Below are 17,272 nucleotides of genomic sequence, written 5' to 3' on the forward strand. Positions count from 1 at the left end.
CACAAGTAATAACACAGCACTTTGTTTGTCTTTTACCTGCATTTACACTAACCTGAAAATAATTTCTTATTGCCATGCCAAATATCACTTTTGACACTCAGAAGCAAAGGTAGCATGACATGTTTTACTATTGTAAAACAACTCAGAGGAGGACGACTATTCACACTACATTTCTTACCAGCAGAGAGTCTCTGCATCATTTAACTGCCCACGATTTGTCCTTAAACTTAATAGGTAGTAGGTAGTTTGGTTTTTAGAACCTAATCACAAGATTTTGCTGACTCTAATTAAATCATTTTAGTATCTAAACATAACAAATGTTGTAAATCATTTCTGTAAATGCAATTTTTTAATGGCTTTGAAAAGCACTGACAAACAATGGCATAGTGGCAATATGTGGCACCAAATCACAAAAGACTGGAGCCCTTATTAATTATTTTGTTTGATCAGGAGCTAGCTGAGAGAGGGGGCATGACCTCGGCTCTCTATAGGACCATTACTGCCATAACCTAAGATGGAACGCTCAGACAACAGTGCCATTTGTCTGCAGCTCTAATAAAACATCTTAACTTCAATATCTGCTCACCAACTACTTGGCCGATCACCCCGCCGTCTCACCCTCCTTGCCTTTTTCCCCGACGCTCTCCACTCTAATAAAGACGAGCGCCTTAGAAAATAATCTTTTGAAATGTGAAAGCGAGAGACAAATAGAGTGTGATCATGGTCCATAAAGCACACAGGCAGTAAAAGGCACTCAGAAAAAGCATTTAACGCAAAGGAATTCTGGTATCACTGCAAGGCCTTTCAATAAATCACACAGCCCACCGGGGCTGACCCCCAAACACATAAGGGCACGCACACAAACATGTAGCAGTGTGTAACATGCGCACACACGCACACACACACACACACACACACACACACACACACACACACACACGCACGCACGCACCTACTACACTTGTATGTAACCAAAAAAAAAGGTGGAGAAATGGCTAAATGTCCCTACTTTTATTTAGTTTTCCTTCTACTGAAAACCCACCCACTGACAGGAGACACATCAAACGTTCTCAAGAAAACAACTCTCTCTCTGTCTCTGAGGAGTGCATGCTGGGAGACTATGATGTGGTTTCTGGAAGTCCAGTAGCGTCTCTGGTATTTGTACAGTAGTGGACACGAGGCTGCGAATATAATGACTTCAAAGAAAATCAGATAAAGCGTCCGAGAACGCTGTGAGAGTCCGGAGCCCACGGTCTCCATGTCCCCAGCAGACCCACATGTTCCAACCAGACCCAGATGTTCTGACCTTTGACCTCGTTGGGGTTTTGATGGACGAACTCAACTCTGATCCTGAGCTTTTTATACCCAGGATGACATGCTTTTACGACAGCAATGGGGACATGAAGAAGGGACCAAGAAGAAAAGTGGACGCTGTTGTCTGTCTGGAGGAACACAAAGATGACTGGGGTTCACCAGGTGTGTGAGCTGGTGTAAGTGTGCACAGGTGGGAACACACTCAAAACAAAAAAGGGAAAGAGATTTATCTTTCATAGTTGTTCAGACTTAGAGTCACAAATCTGTCACTGGTCAGTTTCTAACGCACCTCCACCAGCATCGCTTCGACTTCGCACTTCCTTTAGAGCACAAAGGCCCCCAGTTTCAGCTGGAGGGAGGAAATCAGAGGCTTATGTGGTAATGTGCACACTATTGGTTGCATTTTTACTTCAAAATACTTAATTTTTACACTCATGGTACACTGCAAACCTTGCACAATACACTTTGACAATACTGCTTAATGGTCATGCTAATAATGCCAGTTTAATTTATATTTGTACAATTAGACTAGTGAACATTATATTAGAACAGCATGATTAATAAGACAGAGAAGGAGACAGAAAACACAAAAATGCCCCCAACTGTTTAACACAACTTTTCTCAAACTTTTTGCTTTTCTCTTTAAAGATTTGAAGAGAGTTTGACCTCTTTTGAGCTTTAAAACTATATAAATGAAACATAACATCCCATTTTTGGAATATCTAAGCTACTATAGCTACTCACAAAGATTTGAGTGATGAAGAGTGCCGAGAAGATCTTTTTTGGCTTTAGGGGAGGTTGTATACTAGAAGATAGATGTGTTTTGATTTTTTTTCACTTTTAATGATTTTCTTACATGAATAGATTATATTGTAATATGTTTATGTCTCTTTATGCTCTGACAAATGTTTTTACATTTATTAACAATGAAGCAAATTTCTAAATTAAATTGAAAAAAGAGAAAAACAGAATTTACTGACTCACATTAAAATTGCATTTGCATTTATATTTTTTGGAAATATATTTGTACATTGTAGTAATAAACTTAAATGACCTGAGCAGGACTTAATATCTTCTATATATAATGCTACAATATGTACGTTTTTATATTTTTCAACACTTTAAAATCCAGTTTTCCTCTCATGTTTCCCTTCAGTTGCTAAACAGTAGAATTAAAAAAAAAATTAGGTCTTTATTCACACTATAAGTTTACAACAAGTGAAATACTAAACCCAAGACTTCATGTTATGTATGGCTCCGCCGTCCCTTCAAATGGAAACTTGAAACTGATATATTTGGCAGCTCACTAGAATTTCAATGAAGTTGTGCAGGTTTGATTTTGATTTGTGATGATTGAGGTAGAAAAGGTTAACTGTTTGTGTCCCTGTGTAACATACTTATATACTTTGGTCACACAAATCACTGATTTTATGTTTAGTTTTACATACAGCTAATAAAGCATCACTGAAATAGATGGAGATGAACTGTGAGACATTGTGAGTCTTTAGGAATCCGAGAGTTATTAGCCACTCCCAGTTAGAGGTCAAAGGTCAGGTCCAGTGTGTGTGAGTGTGTGTGTGTGTGTGTGTGTGTGTGTGTGTGTGTGTGTGTGTGTGTGTGTGTGTGTGTGTGTTTGCAAGAGAGAGAGTAGAAGAGAGAGAGCTGTGTGAGTTATAGCTCAGGTTTCCTTCCCTGGCTCCCCATGCAGCTTGGCCTGCGCACAATGTGTTGAGTGACCTCTAAAAGGGTGGCCCTGTCACCCTGATGAGTTGTACACTACACTACACTACACTACACTACACTACACACCACACACACACACACACACACACACACACACACACACACACACACACACACACACACACAGACAGACAGCCAGCATCAAATCTTTAAAGAGTAAACATCCCGATTTACAGACAGACCAATGCTGGACACCACAAACACACACTACACAAACACACACACACACACACACACACACACACACACACACACACATACACAGAAAAACAACAGGAAACAATTATCAGAAAGGCAGGAAAGTGTGAATCTCCACAGGAAAACAGTAAAAGCCACTTGTGATATTTAAAAGCCAAAACATCCCATCACAAACTGTCACTACACTCCATCTCCTCGCCTCCTCTCTCCTCTGGGTTCGCCTGTGTTGATTGCTCTCCATCAGTGCTCATTAAAATTCCTGGGGGAGCCGTGTGATAAATATTTACGCGGCTGAGGACACACTCCACACACACTCCAAACACACTCGAGAGCGGCTGGATCTAACTGCCGATAGTGTTAAGTGCCCAGAAGGCTCTGGCAGCTCTTTCGAGGGAGATCCGCAGCCCGCCGCGTGGTTGTGTACGTCAGGCGTTTACTGTCAAGATAACGAGAGGAGGGCGCAGATTTATGGCCGTTAATCAGGGTTCAAATACGCGTTTCTGTGTGTGTGTCCACGTCAGAGGATAATCTCTTAATGTGTGAAGTTTATGGAAATGAGGAGGAAAAATATCGCACATTTGCACATCTGGATATGCATTTGCAGACACACACACACACACACACACACACACACACACACACACACACACACACACACACACACACACACACACACACACACACACACACACAGAGTGTAACCACAGTGGAGCTGGACTCCTCACTACTGTTCCACGAAGCTGTTGCCGACCCCCCCTCCTCCTGTATTCTATTATTCCTGCGGACGGGAAACAGATCATAATTCCCAGAGTCAGCAGAAAGCTGCAGACTGAGAGAGTGAGAGATGGAGGGAGGGGGAGATAGAGAGAGAGAGGAGGGAGGGAAAGAGAGAGTGGGGGGCTCAGGTGACTGCTCACTTCCACTGAGGTCAAACTGAAACTGTGCAGTTAAGTCGTTACGGTGAAAAGTGAAATGTCTGTTTAGTCTGTTTGCGCGTTTGTATAATATAGTTTGGGTAAAACTTTGTGCAATATTGCCTCTGTGTGTGTGTGTGTGTGTGTGTGATGATTGTTTTTCTATCAGCCTCTGGGTGTTTCATATTTCAGGAGACATCAAAGGCGAACATAATTTCCCTTCTTTAAACAATCTTTAAACAACATTCTTTACAATCACACTACCAAAAGATAGAGAGAGAGGGAGAAGGAGTGAGGGAGGGTGAGAGAGACGGAGAGGAAAATGTCATCCAGTCTTATCTTAATTGTTGTGTAATCTCACTGAAGCACTGAGGGGACCGTCTGGGCTTTGACACCCAGCCGCGGCGTTTAGGTAGATGATGACTGTTGTACAGCTTCATGTACTCCTGTTTGTTTGTTTTTTTCAGAGAAACTGGCTCAGTTTTTTGTAGTTTTGGCCAACACTCCAGTGAATTAACATAAAATTGTTCTCACCAGAAGCAATGTTAACATTTCTTGATATAGCTTCAGAAGAGGGTTCATTGCAAAAGCAATCACTTGGAAATGCCTTATTTTTGAATGTTTTGCGGACTGACACCAATGCGTTCTTTACAGTTACTCAGTGTATTGCATAACTGCGCGCATGTTCATTCTTATCTGTGATACAACCATGAGTCTCTCCTGACGGAGGTCTTCATGTGGGAGTAATGGACATAATGGTATATTGTACTTGTGTTCTTGCACAACTTGACCTCAGAGGCCCCTGTCTTCATAAAGACACAGCAAATATATTTTACGAGGAGACATAATTTCATAAACTCTGTAACACAGACCCCCAGGGTCCCCCGGCCTAACAGAGAAACACTGGTTTACATCACTGGAACAAACTGGACCTGTTTGAAATACTGTTTGATAGCTGAGGTTGCAGTGCACCCCTTTAATAATCCATGGGAATGCTGAACTGCACAAACTACAAAAAACTATAAATATATGCCAAGTTGACAGAGCAGGTTTTTCTCCATGCAGTTAGTCTGAACATTTCAAAGTGTCCACACATTTCACTCGTTTGTAAGTATGAATCCAGGATAAAAATTGTGGACAAATATTATCATATCGTCTCTCAGTACACTGTTATCCAATTTGAGTGGTACAATGCTGTCTCAGAGAAATTATGTTTGTGTATTGATAAACTGTTTTCATAAACATACGTAATTGCCACCTGGATGATGTTCAAACATAGAGTTTTGTTGAGTTAATGGAACACTACATTTGTGTGCTACACTGGAATCGCAGGACATACAAAATGCAGGACTGTCACATCCCAGTTCTGTGTCCACACTCCCATCTGTGGTTTAGGCACAAAAGCACTCCAGTCAAGGTAAGGGGAGAAAACAAGACTCCAATTAAATGTTAATAAAGAAAGATAATAATAATGTTAAAAAAATGTTGTAATCATAGTCATAATAACACTTTAATGAACGGTGCATGGTGAGATTTCCTATTTTGGTGGATAACAAATAAAATGTGTTGCAAGTGAACATTTTGCTTTCAGTATAAACATTTTTGCAACTTGCCAGGTGTGTTCCCACAATTGTGTTTGCAGTTTCAAATTACATGTGCATAAACACATTTTTTAGGTAGGAGGTAGGGTTGTTGTTAGGGAGGCCCCCAACGGGATAGCAAAATCTCAAGATGATTAAAAGAATTAACAGAAAAGCAGAAAAACACATCTTTACAAAATGAAATCTTATCTTCCATGTTTTTTTATGGACTTTTCCCTAAACTCAACTTTTTTCTGCTGAATTGCTGGATATTTTTTTTTCCAATTTTCAGGTACACTCTATAGACATGCAGTATGCAACCAAGACTTTTGCCATCATGATCATTTCTGAGATCTGGGAACACGACAACATCACTGCATCAAAATTTATATGGGTAAAGAACCACAGGCAGTCATGTGACCTCATTTTAGGCAAGACAACAGTGCAGCTTGATAATTTAAATCACTAAAGGTAAAAGTGTAAGTGAGGGCAGCAGGAATATTTTTGTACTTGCACATTGCACAGGAAAACTGCACGCCCTCTCGCCCTGTAGCCTTGTCCTTTATCACATGAACAATCTACATTCAGTCATTCATCAGCCCCCTCTATACACAAACACACATACCAATACATACATACAACATGTAGGTTACACACCAACCCCCACTATAGGAGCTGTTTTGGTAAAGGTGACATAGATGTTCAACATGAGGGGGAGAGATACGAAGGGGAGCTATGGTTGAAGAACGCAGTGCACAAACACACAGCATACACAAATGCACATACACGGTGGATGTGATACATGTGGCCTTGGCTGAGTGCTTGGCGGTGTCGGGTTGAGGAGAGGTGGTTCCACACAAAATCTACTGTCTGCAACTCTCAGCTCCCAACACGCTATTCATTATTCTCTTACTGTTTTTCACCTCAGCTGCTCTCTGAACATGCTCACATACAACCGCCTCCCTCTTTTCCAACTCTCACAGCCATCGCTCTCTCCCTGCATCCAGTCCGGTTCACTCAGGGTTAAGAGGAATGCTCTGTTTTATGCTTTGCTCTATGTATGCACACAGAGACACTCGTACGAAGTAATGAAAAATACAGTAGGTTTGGGTTCTGATGGCAGTTTCCATTTTGGATATATTTTTAAGTTAGTGAAATACCCAGATGTGTTAAGCACCTAATCTAAAAAATGTCTTAGCAAATCTCTTCCATTTTGTCATTTTGTTGATGATACTTAAGAAAGCTCAGTGACTGCAGGACAAATCTAAAACACTGTGAGACAACTAATAGTATAGAAAAGAAGTAGAAACAGTTTTTCCTCAGATTTTTTGTGCCTTCTCTTATAATAACATTAACATTAAATAGAGATAAAAATGTCAACATTTGGTTTTATAATTGGCATTATAAAAAGTGTTTTGAGAGGGTTCAAATTGAACAGGCAGCCTCAATTTTGGATTTAGATTCAAGGAGATTATGTCAAATCACGACCTAATGTCAAAGTTGGCAAGTATACCTCAAATACTGGAGATCATTTAATATACATAATTTAAACAAACAAGTTAAAAATCCTAAAAGCAGATTTATATGACAAGAGTGAAATTATCTAACACAGATTGTGATCTTACAAGCTTCAAGAAAAATTAGTTGTAAGGACTCAATAATGACTGAAAAGTTTTAAACAATTTCACCAAATTTAGAGAAAGCTTATTTCTCACTTTTATCTAGCAGTACTTAGTCATAAGAAAGTTTTAGATTTTTCCACGCAAAGTTCTGAGATATTTATCGTCTCTTATCCCACAATGTGCTGAAAAAGTATATCAACTCAACAGTGATATCTTTTCCCAGATACTGTTCTCAGGCCATTAATCCACACACACGTTAAACAGTTTTCCTGGTAACAATATCTTCAGTGGAAAGTGGTTCCAGTGAAAACTGTTCACTGGTGTTCTTGCAGTGTCATTGCTAAACAGTCATGAATGTGGCATCTAATCATTGAACAGAAATGAAGTAAAAAGGCAGCAGGTAAAAGGAGGACGAGCAGGAGAGAGAGGAAGGCTTGAACTGGCATGCCCATCTGTCTGGGTCAATGGATTTCAATCCCTGCTCCCTTCCCTTCTCCCCCCTGTCGTCTCTATCCTGCCACACCAGCGTGGAGGGGGACAGAGGCAGAGGAAAAGCCTGGTGTTGGTGGTGGGGGGGTTGGATGACATATTGGGAGGAGGAGGGAACGGTCTTCTATAGGCTACATCTCCTCCAGAATGGCGTTTCCTCTCTGAGCAGCATTCCTCATCTTATCAGCTCCAAGAATCTGCCGTTCTCATCGTGCCCAAACAGGGAGAGCCAGAACCTGAGAGAGTGTGAGAGTGTAGGAGAGTCTCTCTCTCTCTCACACACACTAACTCTCTCTTTCTATGTCTGTTGGCTGGTGATAGAGTGATAAAGCGGGGAGAAAAACAGCCAGCTGTCTGTCGCTTGGAAGAAGAAGTGGTCTCTCCGTCCCATAGTCTCAAAGAGTACTGTGTTTAAATACAATTTTGGAGGTACTTATGCCTTTTTCGACTCTTTTCATTTTATGCTATTTTAGACTTTCACACACACACATATATATATATATATATATATATATATATATATATATATATAGAGAGAGAGAGAGAGAGAGAGAGAGGGAGAGAGAGAGACAGAGAAAGAGAGAGATAGTGCTTTTAAATGGACAGTTCACCCCAAAATTAAAGATACATGTTTTTCCCCTTAAATGTAGTGCGTTTTATCAATCTAGATTGTTTTGGTGTGAGTTGCCAAGTTTTGGAGATATGAGCTGTAGAAATGTCTGCCTTCTCTCCAGTATTATAGAATAATTTGGTATTTCACTTGTGGTGCTCAAAGCGGCAAAAAATACATCTGAAAAAACTCAACAGCAATGACTCTTTCCATAAATCATAACCAAGTTACTCAAGATAATCCACAGACCTTGTTGTGAGCAGTTTCATGTAGGAACTATTTTCTTTCTATCGAACTACACCTGCCAACTGTATCATTGCACAGACGGAAATGTGCGTCTACGCTCCATCTGGCACCACTGAGCAACGTTAAAGCTCAGCTGGGGCGGATTCCACTATTGTACACACTGCACTGTCACAAGCATGAGCCTCTCATTTATGATGCGCGCTTCTTCTGCACGGTGGTACGATTGGTGGACGTAGTTTGGTTGAAAGAAAGTAGTTCTAGTTTTTTGTTCTTTGAGCACCACAACCTGAGTGCCATCGAGTTTCATCACATTGGAGAGAAGGCAGACATCTCTACGGTCAATACCTTCAACACTGACTGACTGACTGACTGACTGATATATATAACACTACCGGTGAGAGACAAAATATTAAACTTGGATTTTGGGGTGATCTGTCCTCTTAATTCCACTAGTTTTAATCTACAGTTACTTTGTCGATAAAGACTTTTAATACAAAACGAGATGATCTAAAAAAAAGAGAGAAATATTTCTTGTATGTTAACACATCATTATTAATACTCCGGTATAATAATTGCGTCATCCTGTCAGGGTAGGTGTGTGGAAAAACCTCCCAGCATGCACCGCAGGCATCAAACCTGTGGATACAAGTTTCATTTCATGTGCTCCTGCTTTGTTATTGGTGTTAGTGAAAACATTGTGGTGCACGAAGTAGAACACAAAGTTACCACACTTCACCCGCAGTTAGATGGCAAGCAGTGTTGTGTGGGTGAATGATGAGGTTCCACCCAGGGTGACTGCAAAGATTAGCATGTGGCTACAATAAATCTGCCCTTCATGTTGGAATCTGCTCTCCAATGAGTCCTGCCTACCTGTGACTCCTTGCTCTCTATGACATACATGTAAAATAATAACATAACACTTTGAAAGAGGACATTCTGCATAACAGTACTGAAATATTTGATACTGTGTGATTTCTTGTAATACGATGATGTATTATAACTTGTTGATCTGAACAAAGAGTCCTCTGCATGCAATTAGGCAGTAATTATAATATAAATATTAGTAGAACGCATCCTCCTCCCCAAATTCAAATATGCTGAGTCATCTGAAACACACATGAGCAAATGATATCATTATCAGAAATAAACTTGACATATTGCTATGTTTATTGCTACTGGTTCTGGTGTTACAGAGTACTGCATTTCTGCATGTGGTTTGTCCAAATGGTGTTGCCGTACCTCAGCAGAAGCCATTGCTCGACTGCTGTGGTACTATGAATGTCAAACACTGTACTGTCTCTCAGTTTAATTGCTTTAGAATGTATTTAAAAAAGTGGAAAACTAACATGTAATATGTGTGTTACAGGCTGTGTAACCTCCAATGGTTACAGTTTTCTGTTAAGTGTTAGTATGTCATTAAAATATAATTAAAAAAGTCATAGTGTGTGCACTTTTCCTGTGTATTCATCACATTCCGGTTACCTAAAATGGCACTCCGTCATTAAAACTCTGAGAATGTCTGATCTGAGATTTTTGTTTAAAAGTGCTGAAAATATTGAGTTTAGCTGTGAAGTCTGAAAAAATTCTCCTGGAGGGATTTTTGCCATAGAAGGTGTCAAAAAAAAAAAAGTTTATACCGGGCAAGACACATGAGCTGTCCAGTGATGTGACAAACTGCAGACAAATGGATTTGCCTATTTATCGAAAGGTAAGACAATTATGTAATTTAGTTGTCATGCATATCAGTTACAGTTGCAGACTGATTAACCGGCTGGACCACTGTAACTGCAACTGTGCACACTCACCGCCTAATTGTGCCATAAGGTATCATTAGTGATAGCTGCAGGAACATTAACTTTGTGTTTTACTGCCAAGCACAGAGATTTAGACAATCTGACTAGACTGTTGTCTTGTTTACAACCTGTCTGAGTGTCTGACTGTTTGTGCCGTGTAACCAACAAACTGTAACCAACTTAACTAATAGAACTGACGATTATAGCTACCAAAATAAAATCCGAAGTGTAATAAACTGTAGTTCTCCTTTAATCAGTTTTTATGCAGGACTTTTTCTTGGAATAGAACACTTTTACATTCTGGTACTGCTACTTTTGCAAAAATAAAAGAGAAGAAGATGAATCCTTCTTCCAGCACTTTGAAAAGCAGTGAGGAGGGAGGCGGGAGGGAGCACAATATGACGGACGAGTGAGCTCCGAGAATGACTGAGTGAGAAAGAGAAATAAATTGAGCAAGAGTGAGAGGGTGGGAGAGAGGGAGGAAAGAGGGGAGAGAGAGAGAGAGAGAGAGGAAAAGTAATGCAATGAAGCAGCCTTAGGGTTACAGGAATGTGGGGGCTCTTGAGTTCAGGAGGGTTCGAAAGTGTGTGTGCGTATGTGTGTGTGTGTATGTGTGCGTGTGTGTGTGAGTGTGTGTGTGTGTGTGTGTGTGTGTGTGTGTGTGTGAAAGGGAGACATATGAGTGCGTGAATAGTGGGGTGGCTGAAGAGAGCAGCCCCAGAATTAATTACCCAATCAAGATAACAAGCCAGGGAAAGACATTAGAGAGGTCACACTACAATTAACCTCTTAGTCTAAACCTCACACAAACACACACACACACACACACACACACACACACACACACACACACACACACACACACACACACACACACACACACACACAAAAGTTGGAGGTTTGTTGCAGAAGTTAAAGAGAGTCACAGTTCGATATCACTTTCCAGGACTGATTTTTGCTGACCGCTGCACCGGATGTGCTTTTATTTTGAAGCATTTCCTGTATTCTATTATTTTTTAGGGGGTGTGTAGTGACTCTACCTGTCCCGCTCCAGAAACCCTGACAGAGGCGGGTTGTTTACAGTGGGATATTGAGTGAGTCGAGGGCTTGAGTGGAGTGGAGTCGGATGTGGTTCACACATTCCACCAGAGACTCAGATTACACTGCAGGAAACACCGGCCCTGCAAGACACACACTGCCTGACTCTGATTTATAAACACACCGCACACACTCGCGCAGAGACACACATTAAAATCTCAGCGACTCGCTCTGAGCCGGTGCTACACCTCCATCCCTTGCTCACTTTTCTCCTTTCCTTTCCTTCCTTCCTGCCTTTCCTGTCATTCTCAAACTCTCCACTGTTAGCTCAGCTTACGTGTGCCCCCTCTGTCGCTGATCACAATGAAGACAGTAGACACCAGAGAGATGACGTCATCTGAAGCAGACATCATTTCATGTATTTATGAGTCAGTTCCTCAGACTGACAAAAATCACTTTAACCTGCATCCCAGGAATGCAACCAAAAAGTCATATCAATAATAATAAATTCAACACCAGCAAATTAACACGTTATGATGAGAAAGTGTTGCCTTAATTTACATCAGCTGTATTTAGTAGGAACCTTTCACTAATCAAAACTTCAATCAGCATAAAATTGCCCTCTCTGATTTAAGAAAGCCACCAATACTTGCTTTCGTTGAATAGGCATTTCATTTGGCTATCAAAAGAGACGTCATAATCAGAAAATCAAGTGCATTGATCATATGATAATGGTTATCCTTTCTCCAAGGCAGCATAACATATTTTAAATACTTCAAAATTGAGGAGGCTAAAATAAGGCACACAAAGTTTGTGACACACAACCTATTTTGTCTTTTAGTTGTGATGACTTCTTTTGCCAGATTCTAAAACATTGCAGGGACAACAGGACAGGTGACACAGTTCAGTAACTGCAGGATTTATTATATCCCAACAGAACTGATGCTCCAGTAAAAGGCACAGCAGTCAGTCAATAATGATGTAATGAATTCAGTGCAGAACTGTATTCTTCTAAACTCTGCACGTGGCAGAATGCTGGATTTAGTCCCTGTCTACACGTACATTTTGACCTCTTATCCTCAAGTAAAAAGAGTTTTACGTCTTTAAAATTAGATATTTTTAAAACACAGTCTGAGGTGCACATTTTCAAAACTCTTTCTGTGTGGACACGTAAAATAAAGTGTTTGGGAAACAATGACTTCTCTCTCCTCAATTTGTACATGCCAATTGTTGCTTTATGTAATGAGTATGCCACAGAGACAATAACAACTCTGGCATACCAGTTTGTGTCATGTTTCATCAGCACTGCTTAGTCTAATGACAGTGCATTATCATTATACGTAACCTGGTACAAGTTTGCATGGGGGCTTAGAGTCTATCCTGGCTGACATTGGGCGAGAGTCAGGATCCTCCCTGGACAGGTCAGCATGGTGCCACTGCACCACTTCACTGACAGACAAACAGCCATCTACTGCATCAGATGTCATTTAGTCCGCCAGGAATGATGGTTTTGGATCAGGCCCGCTTCAGATGTTGGGACAGTTTCGAGAATGGGATTGTTGACAATGAGAAGTGGAAGGAAACACTGACATGTCCAGAGCATCACTCATATTGATGAGTGTGTTCCTCTGTCCTGAAATCGAAGGGGAATCAATAGTGATGAGATCTCCAGTTGTCACTTTGAAAAAAGCAACGTGGAGACGGCAGAAGACAGAGATATGTTTGCTTTGTAGCGTGTAAGGAGATATTTTGTAAAATGAAGGTAACATGAACAGATTTGGTTTTTTAAAAGACGAAGGAAAAATATCCGTTTTTAAAAACATCCGTATACCTGAAGGCAGGGCCTTCGTATCCTTCTCATGTTAAAAATCTTTTTTGTGGTTGACTATTATAAACAAGTCACCTTGCAGTAATATTTGCGACCACTTCGGTTTGCTGAATGTTTTTGCAAAAGGAGATTGTTTTACGGTGCAAGAATGTAAAGTTGGCTTGTGTGCCCCCCTCAAAAGTGAAAAGGATGGAGTGTAGGGATGGGCAATATGATAATATACCGAGATAATAGAATTTTGTCAACAATCAGAGATTTCCACATATCATTTTTAACCTAGGTTCTCATCCTTGTTGCACATCAATGAGCAATGCTTCTTCCTGGCAGTATTGGACTTAGTGGAGTATTGGAAAGACGTGACACACTACCTTGAATTTTTTCAAGTATTTACTTCACGAAACTAGCCAAACATGGGCGTTCCCACTTACTTATTTCATCTTTAATATTGTTAATCAGTCCATATTGCCTAAACTCAGTGGAGCAATATATCTAGGTGGGAAGGAGAGCAGATTATAACTTTCTTATTGGGGTTTTATACAGCAGGATTTATGGGAAATGTAGTCCAAATACTGATGATAACTGCTGCAGAACCAGAGATAACCTTTAGGCACTACACATTTGGAAAATTATTTTATTTTTGCTCTCATAATCCTCACATTGCAGCCCCAACATTCAAAACAGAAAACAACCTCATTTATAAAAATGTCATAGCAGTGTAGGCGTTAGTGGTCCCAGTTCAGCCCGAGGGTTGAGGTCTGAAAGCCTGCCCAGATCCTCCCCTCCTCTCCCCTCTGACAGTCCGACGGCCATGTTCCCCGAAGCTGCTCAGAGGAGAACTCTGGGTAATCAAGTCCATCTGGGACTAGGGGGCAAAGACACAGGCTGACATAGCTCACCCTTCTCTCCCTCACCCTGTCAACAAGGCTCTCTCTCTCTCTTCCCCTTCTCTTTCCACCTCGTCTGGCAGGTTTCTCTCGTCAGGCCCAGCGCCGAGTAAGGCTGGCTGATAGCGCAGGAATCCTGGCCCACAATCCTCGGTGCTCCCTTGCTATCTCCGGGGCAGACCACGGCCAACGAATTAGTATAAGGTGCTGAAGATACACCTATCCATCACGCCGCTGACATCACAGTACAAATAGCTGCAAAGCATGCAAATACAGGCAACACAGAAACAACCCGTTCTCTCAGACCATTGGATAACTGCCTACAGCCTGAAGCAGAACTGTAGACACTGCCTTTGCTTGGCAAGACCACGCTTTCCTGACTTAAAAACAACCTCCTTCACTGTTTGTCACCATCTCTATCAATGCTCCTTTATATTCATACATCTTCATATCTAATGGGGCTCCACACTGCTGCCATGTCCCTGTGTTTCTCTCTGAGAGCAGTACCGGGTCAGTCTGTGGGTTGGACTGCTGAGGGGCCCAGGGTGGTTCCGCTCTGACGGTAGGAGGAAACTCCTTCAGGAAATACCAAACTGCCAGACACACACACTCACACACACAATCCACAATCTCTCTTTCTCCAACAAGCAGACTAAAGCTCCTGCAAAAACGGCTCGGGTTTAAGAAGTCTCAGCGCCGTCTGACTGAGCTTCAAACACAAAGAAACCATCAGAAAACACAGCTGTTTGGTATAGTCTATTATTCGCAGGTATAGACGTTTGCATGCCAAACCTGTGGTGTTACACAACCCAGAGTTGGGCCGGCGGCCAGGCTTTTTTATGGCATCAATTACAGCTCACTTTAACGACTCAGCTCAATTAAACAATAAATCAGTGTATAGCCAAGTTTCTGCCCCTGAGAGCCCAACCTCTCCAGTCAGACTAGTAAAAGCAGATTGAGGTATTTGCTACCTGAAGAGTGAGAAAATTAGGTCAATTAGCATGCAAGAGAATACACAACTGTATACATGATTTTACGTAGATGAACTAGATGTCCAGGCTGGTATTGAGCCTGAACATCTTATTTTATTTAAGGAAGTTTAAGAATCATGCCAACAGTGTGAGATTTTGCACTGTAAATTCAGCTGTTTTCAATAGTTTTCCTGATGTCTTATTCAAGATATTCATAATTTTAAGATGATTGTCACTGCAGATGAAACTGCACCTCTCCTTAACATCACATTTAGAGGATTTTTTTCAGAGTTGGGGAAGACCGAAAGAGGGGAGATGAGCATCCAAAAAAATAAATCATGTCCTCCCCTGACATATTCAAATCATTTAAGGTTAGAGATGACGCAACAGCCGGGGTGGGTTTTGCATGCAGCTGATATCAGTGACGCTTGGCTCTTATTTGGAATCAATGCTCTCTGTAGATAATCTCTGGCTCATTTTCATATTTTCTTGAAATCTTTACAAGCTAAAACAATAAAGGTCAAGAGACAAAATAAACTATTGTTATATAAATTTAGATGGAAAAAGGGGCAGCAGGTTAGAAAAGAAAGTCACAGGGGATTTCCATCATGGTATCTTCCAGATTTAATGTCTCTTACTGAATTAAATGACATCACTCAGACTTAAAAATACAACTCACATGCAGTGTGACTGCAGATGAGGTTGCTGCACAGAAATTAGTAAAATGCTACTGGACCAGTTGTCTTACAGTGGCAAAAAAACGCAGTGATATTTTTGTAACATCAACCAGTTTTCGGGGCTCTATACTGGCGGAGAGCACAGTGCTATCTGGGTAGAATTTAACCAGTTTTTGTGGCACTGTACCAGAGGAAAACGCAGTTATACCTTAGTAAAAAATAACCAGTTTTCATGGGACTATAAAGGCATGAATCACAGCAATATTTCGTGAAAAAAAATCCTATTTTTCATGGCACTATCCTGACAGGAAACAGTGATTTCTTGGTAAAAATTAACCGGTTTTTGTGGAACTATATGGGCAGGAAACACAGTGATATCTTGGTAAAAATCAGCCCCTCTTGTGGCACTATACAGACAGAAAACGCAGTGATAGCAGTGAAAACGCAACCTGTTTTTGGCTTGGCTGTGTTTATGTGCCTCCATTTGTGTGTTTCCAAGCTGTAGCACTGTGGCTGACCACAGGAAGTTCTAATCAGCAGTGCGGCGTGGCTGCTACCTTCCCTTTCCCCCGGTGACCTGCTCCCCACCCCTCTCCCTCCACAATAGAGATACCAGGATCACATTACCAACTCAGAGGGTTAAGGGTCAATCCCATTTTTCAGCCATCTCTGTCCCTTTTTCCCCTTACAGATCCTTTCCCAGGGGTTAAAGCCTCCCGTCACCTAAATTCACATCAGTTCACGCGTGGCGAGGGAGTGGTATCCGTCGGAAACTCTCCATCTTTTCTCCCACACTCCCTCCCCCTCACCTCACCCACACACCGATTTTAGTGTCCCCTTGACAGACAGTTCTCTGATCTCAGGGCCCACTCACACAAAGAATTGGACATGGTTAAAAACAAGTTTAAAACACTGCTGGCCTCTTTGTGTCATTGTGTGTAAAGTCTGTATTATAGTGCTGCAGAGGGTCGAGTTACTGGGGGAGGGGGGAGGGGGGCACTGAGCCGCTGATAACCTGCGAAGAAAACCAACATTTTTACACTAATACTGCAAAGTAGGAAGAAGTATTTTGGGCTTCCAGCCTTCCAGATGTAAATCCTATTCATCTTCAACACAATCAACCCTTTTCCACTACAGGAACTTAACTTGTTCCCTGAGGCTTCTCATAACCTTTACATTTAGGGACCTTGAGAACTTTTGGTTGTTACTTATGTTTCTGTATTGAGAATTAGGTGATTAAGAATACACATTTAGAATAAAGGCAACAACTGGAACAACTTCATAATTTTTATGCACTGCAGACAGACAATAGAAAAACAAAAAAGTGGCGCAGATAACGATGAGACACTAATTAATATGCTGTAA

General features: G+C 41.2%; 1 protein-coding gene across 2 annotated transcripts in view; it reads right to left on the minus strand.

The window, feature by feature from the left end:
* The window catches only part of gmds (GDP-mannose 4,6-dehydratase), a 203,255-nt gene that overhangs the window by 8,880 nt on the left and 177,103 nt on the right, over positions 1–17,272 (minus strand). The gene's annotated exons all lie outside the window — the stretch shown is intronic.

This window comes from Plectropomus leopardus, chromosome 5 (genome assembly GCF_026936395.1).
Source record: "Plectropomus leopardus strain MGB_pleo_1.0 chromosome 5, ASM2693639v1, whole genome shotgun sequence".
NCBI lineage: Eukaryota > Metazoa > Chordata > Actinopteri > Perciformes > Serranidae > Plectropomus > Plectropomus leopardus.